The sequence below is a fragment of the Cryptomeria japonica genome, unplaced genomic scaffold (assembly GCF_030272615.1).
Source record: "Cryptomeria japonica unplaced genomic scaffold, Sugi_1.0 HiC_scaffold_151, whole genome shotgun sequence".
NCBI classification, from domain to species: Eukaryota; Viridiplantae; Streptophyta; class Pinopsida; order Cupressales; family Cupressaceae; genus Cryptomeria; species Cryptomeria japonica.
Genome location: NW_026728973.1, coordinates 45698 through 57500, shown reverse-complemented (window position 1 = coordinate 57500; position 11803 = coordinate 45698). Strand labels below are relative to the sequence as shown.

The 11803-nt window shown below is 59.0% G+C and overlaps 1 non-coding gene across 1 annotated transcript; it reads right to left on the bottom strand.

The window, feature by feature from the left end:
• Positions 1–4076: 4076 nt before the first annotated feature.
• Positions 4077–4195, bottom strand: LOC131866604 (5S ribosomal RNA). Its single transcript, XR_009365205.1, has one exon. It is a non-coding gene; the product is annotated as a 5S ribosomal RNA (ribosomal RNA).
• Between the last annotated feature and the right edge of the window lie 7608 nt (positions 4196–11803).

Below are 11803 nucleotides of genomic sequence, written 5' to 3'. Positions count from 1 at the left end.
TCGCGTGCACCTTCGCTGCGGTGGGCACCTTGGCTGGGTTGCGCGCCTTGGTGGGCACCATGCAGTGCACGAAGTCGGAGCCCGGATTGCCCCGGGCGCGCACCTCCGCCAGGGTGGGCACCTTGGTGCGCACAACTTGCCTGGGCTGCGCACCAGGAAGGGCTCAAGATGGCACCCGCGTTCCGTTTTTTTCACTATCTTTCAGAACGGAAATTTTAAAATCTCGTTTTTTTTTGCCTTTTCTGGAAATTAGTGAAGGCAGCGCATCAAAGGTGCGCAACGCTGGTGCGAACCTGGGAGCGCTCCGATGTGTGCTCCAAGGTGCGGCGTGCACGAAGTCGGACCCCGGTTTGCCCCGGGTGCGCACCTCGCGTGCACCTTGGTGCGCACACCTTGGCTGGGTTGCGCGCCCTGGTGGGCACCATGGTGCGCACCAAGGAGCGCTCCGAAGTGTGCTCCAAGGTGCGGCGTGCACGAAGTCGGAGCCCGGTTTGCCCCGGGTGCGCACCTCGCGTGCACCTTCGCCGCGGTGGGCACCATGGCGTGCACGAAGTCGGAGCCCGGTTTGCCCCGGGTGCGCACCTCGCGTGCACCTTCGCCGGGGTGGGCACCTTGGTGTGCAGACCTTGGCTGGGTTGCGCGCCCTGGTGGGCACCATGGTGCGCACCAAGGAGCGCTCCGAAGTGTGCTCCAAGGTGCGGCCTGCACGAAGTCGGAGCCCGGTTTGCCCCGCGTGTGCACCTCGGGTGGGCACCTTGGTGCGCATGCCTTGCCTGGGCTGCGCACCAGGGCGGGCTCAAGATGGCACCCGCGTTCCTTTTTTTTCACTATCTTTCAAAACGGAAATTTTAAAATCTCATTTTTGTTTGCCTTTTTCTGGAAATTAGTGAAGGCAGCGCATCAAAGGTGCGCACCTCGCTGCCCACCACGGTGCGCAACGCCGGTGGGCACCCGGGAGTGCTTCGAAGTGTGCTCCAAGGTGCTGCGTGCACGTTGTCGGAGCCCGGTTTGCCCCGGGTGCGCACCTCGCGTGCACCTTCGTCGGGGTGGGCACCTTGGCTGGGTTTGCCCCGGCTGCGCTCCGAAGCGGGGTTATTGGAGCGCCGCCTCTTTTTTTGTCGGAGCGTTTGGTGGGGTTTCTCGCATTGGCTCTTCCGAGGCCCGGTTGCCACCCTGGCGCGCACGAAGTCGGAAGTAGGGTTAATTGCCCGGGTGCGCACCTTTGCCAGGGTGGGCACCTTACCTGGGCTGCGCACCAGGGCGGGCTCAAGATGGCACGCGCGTTCCGTTTTTTTCACTATCTTTCAAAACGGAAATTTTAAAATCTCCTTTTTTTTTTGCCTTTTCTGGAAATTAGTGAAGGCAGCGCATCAAAGGTGCGCACCTCGCTGCCCACCTTGGTGTGCTCTGAGGTGCGCACCCGGGAGCGCTACGAAGTGTGCTCCAAGGTGCGGCGTGCACGTTGTCGGAGCCCGGTTTGCCCCGGGTGCGCACCTCGCCTGCACCTTGGCCGGGGTGGGCACCTTGGCTGGGTTTGCCCAGGGTGCGCTCCGAAGCGGGGTTACTGGAGTGCCCCCTCTTTTTTTGTCAGAGCGTTTGGTGGGGTTTCTCGCATTGGCTCTTCCCAGGCCCGGTTGTTGGGTGCGCTCCCACCCTGGCGCGCGCGAAGTTGGAAGTTGGGTTAATTGCCCGGGCGCGCACCTTCGCCAGGGTGGGCACCTTGGTGCGCACACCTTGGCTGGGCTGCGCACCAGGGCGGGCTCAAGATGGCACCAGCATTCCCTTTTTCTCACTATCTTTCAAAACGGAAATTTTAAAATCTCGTTTTTTTTTTGCCTTTTATGGAAATTAGTGAAGGCATCGCATCAAAGGTGCGCACCTCGCTGCCCACCTTGGTGTGCTCCGAGGTGCCCACCACGGTGCGCAACGCCGGTGCGAACCCGGGAGCGCCCCGATGTGTGCTCCAAGGTGCGGCGTGCACGAAGTCGGACCCCGGTTTGCCCCGGGTGCGCACCTCGCGTGCACCTTGGTGCGCACACCTTGGCTGGGTTGCGCGGCCTGGTGGGCACCATGGTGCGCACCAAGGAGCGCTCCGAAGTGTGCTCCAAGGTGCGGCGTGCACGAAGTCGGAGCCCGGTTTGCCCCGGGTACGCACCTCGCGTGCACCTTCGCCGGGGTGGGCACCTCGGCTGGGTTGCGCGCCCTGGTGCGCACCAAGGAGCGCTCCGAAGTGTGCTCCAAGGTGCGGCGTGCACGAAGTCGGAGCCCGGTTTGCCCCGGGTGCGCACCTTCGCCGCGGTGCGCACCATGGCGTGCACGAAGTCGGAGCCCGGTTTGCCCCGGGTGCGCACCTCGCGTGCACCTTCGGCGGGGTTGCGCGCCCTGGTGGGCACCATGGTGCGCACCAAGGAGCGCTCCGAAGTGTGCTCCAAGGTGCGGCGTGCACGAAGTCGGAGCCCGGTTTGCCCCGGGTGCGCACCTCGCGTGCACCTTCGGCGGGGTTGCGCGCCCTGGTGGGCACCATGGTGCGCACCAAGGAGCGCTCCGAAGTGTGCTCCAAGGTGCGGCGTGCACGAAGTCGGAGCCCGGTTTGCCCCGGGTGCGCACCTCGCGTGCACCTTCGCCGCGGTGGGCACCATGGCGTGCACGAAGTCGGAGCCCGGTTTGCCCCGGGTGCGCACCTCGCGTGCACCTTCGCCGGGGTGGGCACCTCGGCTGGGTTGCGCGCCCTGGTGCGCACCAAGGAGCGCTCCGAAGTGTGCTCCAAGGTGCGGCGTGCACGAAGTCGGAGCCCGGTTTGCCCCGGGTGCGCACCTCGCGTGCACCTTCGCCAGGGTGGGCACCTCGGTGCGCACACCTTCTCAATGTTTTCTTGCCTTTTCTGGAAATTGGTGAAGGCAGCGCATCAAAGGTGCGCACCTCGGTGTGCTCCGAGGTGCGAACCCGAGAGCGCTCCGAGGTGCCCACGAAGTCGAAAGTCGGGTTAATTGCATTGTTTTCCCCGGGTGCGCTCCGAGGTGCGCAACATCGGCGCGCACCAAGGAGGGCTCCGAAGTGTGCTCCAAGGTGCGCACGATGGCGTGCACCTCTGGTGCGCACGATTCGGAGCTCGGTTTGACCGGGGTGCGCACACCTTGGCTGGGTTGCGCACCTTTTGTGCGCTCCAAGGTGCGCACGAAGTCGGAGCTCGGTTTGCCCCGGGTGCGCACCTTCGCCAGGGTGCGCACCTTGATGCGCACGCCTTGGCTGGGCTGCGCACCTTGGTGGGCGCCATGGTGCGCACCTTTCGTGCGCTCCAAGGTGCGCACGAAGTCGGAGCTCGGTTTGCCCCGGGTGCGCACCTTGGTGGGCGCCATGGTGCACTCCGAGGTGCCCAAGATTGGTGCGCACCAAGGAGCGCTCCGAAGTGCGCTCCAAGGTGCGCGCGAAGTCGAAAGTTGGGTTAATTGTCCGGTTTGCCTCGGGTGCGCACCTTGCGTGCACCTTCGCCAGGGTGGGCGCCTTGGTGCGCACACCTTGGCTGGGCTGCGCACACCTTGGCACCCGCGTTTCCTTCATTTTAAATTTTTTTTTTTTACAATCTCTCAAGTGGGAAATTCTATAATCTCAACTTTTTTTGCCTTTTCAGGAAACTTTTGAATGGAGCGCATCATTGGTGCGCTCCGAAGTGTGCTCCAAAGCTCTCTCCAGCTGCGTGCACCTGCCCTGGCCGCGCACCCGGCCCCGCCCAGCTTCGCTCACCTGTCCCGGGCGTCTGGTGCGGAACCTTAGAGTAAGAAACATCACCGTGCACCTTGGCCAACGTGCGCGACTCGACCGAGCGCGCACTGGCCGAGGTGCACACCGATTTCACCTGGGTGCGCGCGCAGCACCTCGGGCGCACCGGGGTGCGCGCACAACGCCCGGGTTGCACCGTGGCCTGTGTGCTCGGGGTGCCTCGGGTGCGCGCTCGGTGTCGCCCCCGCGCGCGCGGTAGTGCGGGCAGCGCACCCCGGCCCGGCCCGGCCCCGACGAGAACGCAAACGGGCAAAAGGTTTATTCAAATAGCATTGCGACGCCCGGCGAAAAACTAAAAAAGGGTGCAACACCGGGACTTCCCGGGAGGTCACCCATCCCAGTACTACTCCGGCCCAAGCGCGCTTAACTGCGGAGTTCTGATGGGATCCGGTGCACTAATGCTGGTATGATCGCACCCGTTATGAGCTTGTCGCAGTGTGTACTTAGCAAACCGCGACCCACGTGCGAATCCACCCCGGCCACCCACCCCCGTCGAGGTGCACACCCTCCCTCGCGAAGTGCGCCCCGTTCGCCAAGTGTGAGCCCTGCCCGGGTGCGCGCACCTTGCTAGGGCGTCGGGTGTGCACCCGGCCCGGCCTACGTGCGTGCACCTGGAGGGGGCGTCGTGTGCGTGCAGTGTCCCGTCTGCAACGCGGTGCCCACACACCACCTCGGGCGCAACGACCTGCGCTCACATGTGGGCCGAGTGCACCTTGGTGCATGTTCGGGGCGCCTCGGGTGCACGCTCGATCTTGCCCCGGTGCACCAAGGCGCTCGGTTTGCCCCGGGTGCGCACTTGGTGCAAGGTGGGCACCCAAAATAGGGATCAAGCACCAAAACACAAGTTTCGGGATGCAAAATGGGACCCAAGGACCACAAATGCGTTCCAAGACCCATGATGGGTCCACGAGAACAAAAATGTGTTCCGAGACTTAATAAACAAATATTGGGTTTTAGGAGAAGAAACATGCTCTGATGCCCAAAACGAGAATCGACCCCGAAAAGGCCACAGGCCAAAAGTGGGATGCGAGACAAAAAAAAATGGGACCCGAGGACCAAAATTGGGTTCCCAGGTCGAAGACAGGGCAACCGGACAAGAAACGACCTCTAAGGCTCGAAATGAGTCCCGACGACTAAAACTTGACAAGAAGCACCCATCAGGCACCCAACTCGACACCCATGGGATGCCGACCCACCCGGGCTTCCACCTAGCACACCTTGGCACCCACCCACCCTCGCACCCAACCTCGCACCCAACTTAGCACCTTTGAACCCACATTGGCACTCACCCTGACCCTGGCACCTTGGAACCCACATTGGCACTCACCTTGACCCTGGCACCCACCTTTGCACTCACCTTGGGACCCACCCTGGCTCCCACCTCGGCACCCACCCAGACACCCACCTTGGTTCCTTGGCACCCACCTTGGATCCTTGGCACCCACCCCGACACCCACCTTGGCACGCAACTTGGCTACTTGCCACCCACCTTGGCTCCTTGACGCCCACCCCGACAACCACCCCGTGACCTACCCTGGCTAGGGTTGGTGCACACCCACCCTGGTGCCCACCTTGGCACCCACCCTATGACCCACCTTGGCACGCACCTTAGTACCCACCCCGTTACCCACCCTAGGACCCACCCCGTGACCCACCTTGGCCAGGGTGGGTGCACCCACCCTGGTGCCCACCTTGGCACCCACCCATCCTAGCACCCAGCCTGTGACCGGGCTTGGAACCCAACCTTGCACCCGCACCCGTCTTGGCCAGTGTGGGTGCGCACCCATCCTGGCACCCACGTTGTGACACACCCTTTAACCCACGCACCCTAGCACCCACGTTGGCACCCACCTTGGAACCCAACCTAGCAACTTGGCACCCACCCCGTGACCCACCTTGGCATCCACCATAGCAGTCGCCGACTTGGCACCCACCTCGGCACCCACCTTGACACTTGTGGACCCACCTTGCCACTCACCCTAGCATCGACCCATCCTAGCACCCACCCTGGCACCTTTGCACCCTAGCACTCACCCATCCTAGCACCTAACCTGTGACCCACCTTGACACTCACCCTCGCACCCACCTTGGAACCCAACCTAGCACCCACCCACCCTGACACCAACCCTAGCACCTACCCACCCTTGCACCCACCCTGTGACCCATCTTGGCACCCACCCATCCTACCACTCAACCTATCACCCACCTTCTCACCCACCTTGGCATCCACCTTAGCACCCACCCACACTGGCACCTTGGCACCCACCTCGGGCAAGGTGGGTGCACACCCACCCTGGCACCCAATTTAGAACCCACCGAGCATGTTACCCACCTTGGCACCCACATTGCAGCCCACCCTAGTACCCACCCTATGACCCACATTGGCATCCACACCCTAGCACCCAGGCACCTCGACACCCGCCTTGACACCCACCCTAGCACTGAACCTGTGACCCACCTTGGAACTCACCCTAGAACCCACCCACCCTGTGAACCACCTTGGCATCCACCTTAGCACCCACCCACCTTGGCACCCACTCTAGCACTCACCCATCCTAACACCCAACTTGTTACCCACCTTGGCACCCGCCCTCGCGTCCACCTTGAAACCCACCCTAGCACCCACCCACGCAGGAGCCCACCTTGGCACCCAACCTAACACCCACGCATCCTGGCACCCAACTTGTGACCCACCTTGGAACCCACCCTAGTACCCACCTTTGAACCCACTATATCACCAACCCACCTTGGCACCCACCCTATGACCCTCTTTGGAATCCACCCTAGCACGCACCCACCCTGGCACCCACCATGGAGCGCACCCTAGCACCCACCCACCTCGGCACGCACCTCAACACCCACCTTGGTGTGCGCACTGCGCCAACCTCTCAAAGACCCTATGTGGTGCGCTCCAAAGTGTACACCTTTGGTGCGCTCCAAGGTGCGCACCTTTGGTGCACACCGAGGTGCACACCAAAGTGTGCACCGAGGTGAGCACCAAAGTGCACTCCAGGGTGCACACCAAGGCGTGCACCTTTGGTGCGGTCAATGCAAACGAATTCGGAAGTTGGGGTCGATGTCCTAATCGCTGCTGCAGACTACACGTATGAGAATCGGACAAATAGCTTTATATAGGGGAGGTGTTGCGTTTGATGGGTCGACTCCCCTGGTTGTGTGCACTGCACCAACTTCAAAGACCCTGTCTTGTTTAAGAAGTCAAAAGTTGGGGTGGATGTCCTAATCATTGCTGCAGTCTACGCATGTATGAGAATCAGACAAATAGCTTATATAGGGGAGGTGTTGCATTCGGTGGGTTGACTCCCCTGGTTGTGCGCACTGCGCCAACCTCAAAGACCCCGCATAGCAGAAGAAGTCGGAAGTCGGATTTTGGTGAGCACCAAGGCGTGCACCTTTGGTGCGGTCAACGCAGACGAATTCAGAAGTTGGGGTGGATGTCCTAATCGTTGTTGCAGGCTACACATGTATGAGAATCAGACAAATAGCTTATATAGGGGAGGTGTTGGGTTTGATGGGTCAACTCCCTTGGTTGTGCGCATTACGCCAACCTCAAAGACCTTGTTTTCGTTAAGAAGTCAAAAGTTGGGGTCAATGTCCTAATGGCTCCTGCAGGCTACACATGTATGAGAATCGGACAAATAGCTTATATAGGGGAGGTGTTGGGTTTGATGGGTCGACTCCCCTGGTTGTGCGCATTACGTCAACCTCAAAGACCTTGTTTTCGTTAAGAAGTCAAAAGTTGGGGTCGATGTCCTAATTGCTCCTGTAGACTACACATGTATGAGAATCAGACAAATAGCTTATATAGGGGAGGTGTTGGGTTTGATGGGTTGACTCCCCTAGTTGTTCGCATTACACCAACCTCAAAGACCTTGTTTTCGTTTAGAAGCCGAAAGTTGGGGTCGATGTCCTAATTGCTCCTGCAGGCTACGCATGTATGAGAATCAGACAAATAGCTTATATAGGGGAGGTGTTGGGTTTGATGGGTCGACTCCCCTGGTTGTGCGCATTGCGCCAACCTCAAAGACCCTGCATTGCGGATGAAGTCGAAAGTCAGAGTTTGGTGTGCTACAAGGTGTGGTCGAAGGTGCTCACCTAGGTGTGCACCTTTGGAGCACAGGAAAAGTGCCCTCCAAAAGTGCGCACCTTTGGAGTGCACAAAAGTGCCCTCCAAAAGTGCGCACCTTTGGAGCGCAGAAAAGTGCCCTCCAAAAAGTGCCCTCCAAAAGTGCGCACCTTTGGAGCGCAGAAAAGTGCCCTCCAAAAAGTGCCCTCCAAAAGTGCGCACCTTTGGAGCGCAGAAAAGTGCCCTCCAAAAAGTGCCCTCCAAAAGTGCGCACCTTTGGAGCGCAGAAAAGTGCCCTCCAAAAAGTGCCCTCCAAAAGTGCGCACCTTTGGAGCGCAGAAAAGTGCCCTCCAAAAAGTGCCCTCCAAAAGTGCGCACCTTTGGAGCGCAGAAAAGTGCCCTCCAAAAAGTGCCCTCCAAAAGTGCGCACCTTTGGAGCGCAGAAAAGTGCCCTCCAAAAAGTGCCCTCCAAAAGTGCGCACCTTTGGAGCGCAGAAAAGTGCCCTCCAAAAAGTGCCCTCCAAAAGTGCGCACCTTTGGAGCGCAGAAAAGTGCCCTCCAAAAAGTGCCCTCCAAAAGTGCGCACCTTTGGAGCGCAGAAAAGTGCCCTCCAAAAGTGCGCACCTTTGGAGCGCACAAAAGTGCCCTCCAAAAGTGCGCACTTTTGGTGCGCACCAAGGCGCTGGTTCGGTCGTTGCAGGCGAGTTCGGAAGTTGGGGTCGATGTCCTGAGCGGAGGTGCAAACTACACAGGTGTCGGAATCGGACAAATAGCTTATATAGGGGAGGTGTATGCTTCGATGGGTCGACTCCCCAGGTTGAGCGCACCGCGCCAACCTCAAAGACCCTACGGTATGGATGAAGTCGGAAGTTGGGTCCGATGACCGATTCGATTAGTAGGTATGCTCATGAGGTCGGAATTTGGGTCCGATGACCTGCCATGTGCAGGAAGGCGAATGTTGACACTGTGCGTTGCAAGGTGCACACCAAGGCGCTGGTGCGGTCTTTTTAGTCGAGTTCGGAAGTTGGGGTCGATGTCCTGATCGGAGGTGCAAGCTACACAGGTGTGGGAATCGGACAAATAGCTTATATAGGGGAGGTGTATGCTTCGTTGGGTCGACTCCCCGGGTTGAGCGCACCGCGCCAACCTCAAAGACCCTACGGTATGGATGAAGTCGGAAGTTGGGTCCGATGACCGATTCGATATGTAGGCATACTCGCGAGGTCGGAATTTGGGTCCGATGACCTGCCACGTGCAGGAAGGCGAATGTTGGCACTGTGCGTTGCAAGGTGCGCACCAAGGCGCTGGTTCGGTCGTTGGAGGCGAGTTCGGAAGTTGGGGTCGATGTCTTGATCGGAGGTGCAAACTACACAGGTGTGGGAATCGGACAAATAGCTTATATAGGGGAGGTGTATGCTTCGTTGGGTCGACTCCCCGGGTTGAGCGCACCGCGCCAACCTCAAAGACCCTACGGTATGGATGAAGTCGGAAGTTGGGTCCGATGACCGATTCGATATGTAGGCATACTCGCGAGGTCGGAATTTGGGTCCGATGACCTGCCATGTGCAGGAAGGCGAATGTTGGGACTGTGCGTCGCAAGGTGCGCACCAAGGCGCTGGTGCCGTCGTTGCAGTCGAGTTCGGAAGTTGGGGTCGATGTCCTGGTCAGAGGTGCAAACTACACAGGTGTGGGAATCGGACAAATAGCTTATATAGGGGAGGTGTATGCTTCGATGGGTCGACTCCCTGGGTTGAGCGCACCGCGCCAACCTCAAAGACCCTACAGTATGGATGAAGTCGGAAGTTGGGTCCGATGACCGATTCGATACGTAGGCATATTGGCGAGGTCTGAATTTGTGTCCGATGACCTGCCATGCGCAGGAAGGCGGAATTTGGGTCCGATGACCGAGTTGATGGCGTGCCATGCGCAGAAAGGCGGAATTTGGGTCCGATGACCGAGTTGATGTTGATGGCCCGCCATGCACAGGAAGGCGGAATTTGGGTCCGATGACCGATTTGAAGGCGTGCCATACGCAAAAAGGCGGAGTTTGGGTCCGATGACCGAGTTGATATTGATGGCCCGCCATGCGCAGGAAGGCGGAATTTGGGTCCGATGACCTGACATACGCATGGAGTCCGACTCGGGGGCCGATGTTCGATTCGATGACTTGCATTGTGGGTAAAGTCGGAAGTTGTGGTCTTTGACCCGATTCGATGACCAGACTTCGGCTGCTTGAGAATCGGACAAATAACTTATATAGGGGAGGTAGTGTTCTCGAGCATCCTCCCCCCGTGCCCGTTTATGTCGATTGATGCTGGTGCTCGACTGGTTGGAGCGCTCGGATGCAAAAATCTTGCACCAGGATTTATCGATTGTGATGGACACGGCAAGTCTCCTGATTGCTATGCAGGAGCTCATCGTGAATCTCTATGCGGCCTTGGTATGGACTCGACCTGCGGAATGGTTCGGCAATGGTAGTCGCTCCAACACGTCCTTGCAATGGCCACAGAGGTGATTCGACTAGAGCTCCAGTCTAGCTTTTGGGTTGCTTGGCGGACTGGTATAGCCGCGATCGAGTTCCGGCCATGAACGTTTTAGATAGCTCTTGGGCTTTCTGGGACGGAAGTCGGAAGTTTGGGCTGTTGTCCGATTTGATGACCATTCTTCGGATGTGTGAGAATCGGACAAATAACTTATATAGGGGACTGTGTTGTCTCACGCAGCCCCCTCCGTGCCCCTCTATCTCGACCGATGTTGGTGCTTGAAAGGGTTGGGATCGCTCGGATTTATAAACGTGCACCACCATTTGTCGAGTGTGAGGGACGCGGCAGGTCTCCTAAATGCTATGCGGGCGCTCTCTGAGAATCTCTATCCGGCCTCGACACAGACTAGTCTTGCTGAATGGTTTGGCACTGGTAGTCGATCCAACACGTCGTTGTTGTGGCCGCCTAGGCGATTCGATTCGAGCCCCCGTCTAGCTTTTGGGTTGCTTGGCGGATTTTGCCCTATCCGCAAGTGAGCTCGGTCCCTAAACGTTCGAGAAACCCGATTGCTATGCGCCGACTCTCTTTCTTGCGAGCCTCCATCTAGCTTTTGGGTCTCTACGGAACGGAAGTCGGAATCTGGGACCGTTGTTTGATTCGACGAGGCAGACTACGGTTGTGCGAGAATCGGACAAATAACTTATATAGGGGAGGTGTTGACTGGAGCATTCTCCCCCGTGCCCCTCTAACTCGACCAATGCTGGCGCTCGAACGGTGGTAGCGCTCGGATTTTCATTGAGCGCCAGCATTGGTCGATTTAGAGGGGCATGCGAGATTCCCGAATGCTATGCGAGGGCTCTAACGGAAATGTCTATTGGTTTCGGTATGGATGCAATTGCGAGTGGTTCGGCAAAGGTAGTCGTTCCGATGCGTCCATGTCGTGGCCAAATCGATAATTCGATTTGAGCCCTCGTATAGCATTTGGGTCTCTCGATGTGATTCCGCATTCCAGTCCCTTTGGGCACTGCTTGAGCCGCATCCCAGGGGGTTCCCTTCCCAATAATCTGCCTCGCAACCCGATTGCTATGCGGTGAGGCTCCTCGGCCGCCTCGGAACTATCTGTGTATCAGACGCATCGCGGGATAAGGGGTTGGCAACGGTAGTCGCCCCAAGCGCGTCCGATGCTTGGACCATTCCGAGGCGGCCCTGAAGCCTCTTCCGTCTAGCCGTTGGGTCCTTCTCGCCGCATCCCTCGCCTCGCACCCCGATTGCTATGCGGTGAGGCTCCTCGGCCGCCTCGGAACTATCTGTGTATCGGACGCGTCGCGGGATAAGGGGTTGTCACTGGTAGTCGCCCCAAGCGCGTCCGATGCTTGGACCATTCCGAGGCGGCCCTGAAGCCTCTTCCGTCTAGCCGTTGGGTCCTTCTCGCCGCATCCCTCGCCTCGCACCCCGATTG